The sequence below is a fragment of the Ambystoma mexicanum genome, chromosome 1p, assembly GCF_040938575.1.
Source record: "Ambystoma mexicanum isolate Mex_15411 chromosome 1p, UKY_AmexF1_1, whole genome shotgun sequence".
Taxonomy (NCBI): Eukaryota; Metazoa; Chordata; class Amphibia; order Caudata; family Ambystomatidae; genus Ambystoma; species Ambystoma mexicanum.
The window spans coordinates 492703907-492706005 of NC_090921.1; positions in this window are offsets into that span (position 1 = coordinate 492703907).

Consider the following 2099-nt stretch of genomic DNA (forward strand, 5'->3'; position numbering starts at 1 on the left):
ACATGGTACATTGCGTATCCACAGCTGTTTTTAACTGGTTCGTAGGAACGCCTCTGTGCCTGTATACCAGCAGAGAAGTCCGGATATATATGAATCCTGTTGTGTTCAAAATGTAGAGTGCCTTTCTCTCTGGACAGTCTGAGTATCGAGTCCCTGTCTCTGTAATTGAGGAGGCGAGCTATTATGGTGCGAGGAGGCGCCCCAGGTTTCGGTAATGGTGCCAGCGTGCGGTGGGAACCTCTCCACAAGAAAAGTGTTCAGAGAAAGAGTCTACTCCCAGGATATTTCTCAGCAGGTTTTCCACTTGCCGCTCCATGTCACCTTTGCCAAAAGTTTCCGCAATTCCAACAATCCGGATATTATTTCTTCGAGATCTTGATTCTAAATCTTCGCACTTATGTTGAGTTTTGCGTAGCTCTGTCTGGAGGTGGGCTATGTCGCGGCCATGCTGTAAAATTGTGTCCTCGTTCGTGCTTATCCTGTTTTCCGCTTCTGTAATTCGTGTGCTCTCCTTTTCCACTCAAGCCTTCAAGGGCCCAATTGTTGCGACTATGGGCCTCATTACACGGTAGGCGGTAAACCATGGCGCTATTAGTGCCATGGTTCATGCCGGTAATTTACCGGTACCGCCTTGGAGGAAAGGGGAATTACCGCCCTATTCCAAGGTTGGGAAGGCAGTAATTCCTCCTTCCTCCATTGCCCTTCCCCATTCCTATTTTTGCCCCATAGGGCATAATGGGAATGGGAAAGGCGCTAATTACGGTACCGCAAATTGCGGTACCGTAATTAGCTCCCTGGTCCCTTTGCGGGTTGGATTTTTAACGCCTGCAAAAAGCAGGCGTTAAATTCCCTAACCCGCAAAGGGACCTCGTAGTAAGGCGGTAAGGATGTACCGGTAAAATACCGGTACCGGTAAACCCTTACCGCCTACCGTGTAATGAGGCCCTATGTCATTGAGTTTTACATTTACTGCCATGAATCCATTTTGAACCAGTGTCACCAGGCGGTCCAGCGGGTCTTCCCCCTGCTTGTCGTGTTCCTGTGGCGTCCCATCGGGCACCCTGTGTTGCTGGGAGCTGGCGAAGGAGTCCATCGGGCAGGTCTTTTTCCCTCCTGCGCCTTTCCTTTCGGTATGTTCCATGTGATGTGGTGTGCGGCCTTTGAGTGGACTGTGTCCTCCCACGTATTATGTACTGGTGTATAAATGTTCAGATGAGAGAAAAACAGGCGGGTAGTGTGGGAGCGTTCGGCCGTCTGCACCCCTACTTTCTTTAGGGTCTTTTAGTATTTATTCGTGCCTCCTACGGGGCCAGGATCTTAGCCGGGCAGGTCCCAAAAGTTTGTTTCCAGAGAATGGCCCCCACACAGCTCTCAGAGGGGTGTCCCCCTGCACCACTCCAGGCTTGATGGGGTATTTACTCGGCGGGGCTGCTCAGGTCTGCCCTTATATGCACCGGGATGTTAGCGGTAGTCCGGCAATGAAGACTTGCTTGGCGTGCCTCACCAAGAGTCAGGGGTGGGTGAGGGGGGATGCCGCCTCCTATCCCCCTCAACGGTCTCTGCCGTGTTTCCTGCGTTGTTTTTCACAGGGCGCTATGCTTATTTGATTTTGCCGGCAACAGTTACTGGGATTTATTCCTGAGCCTCCCCGTGTTCTCTCCCCGAGGGCTGGCGTGACACTGATGCTTGTTGTCGTGATGGGGGGACCACCCTGTCCCGCTTCACTTACTTGGAGTGGGGGGTGCGACGCGACCCCCCTCGTGTCTTCGTGTTTCTCCTCCGTGTTCTCCACGCAGGGGATGAATGGGCTAGCACATCGACAGCGGCTGCAGCGCTGCGTGTAGCACGGCCGCGAGAGCCGTACAATGAACCTTTGGCTTCTTGGCTGGCCTTCTGCTCCCCTCTCCTGCTGCAATCAGCTGCGGGTGGTGATGCCCTCCGCCAGTAGCTCCTCCACCTTCCGAGCCGGGAACGGCAGCACAGTCCTCAGCCTCACGGGCGATGCGGTATGGACGTTACTGCAGCAACTCCTCCCCCACTGCGGCCCGTTCTTCTCTGCGCGCCTCCAGCACACAGTAGCTGTTCTGTGGAGCCGGCGG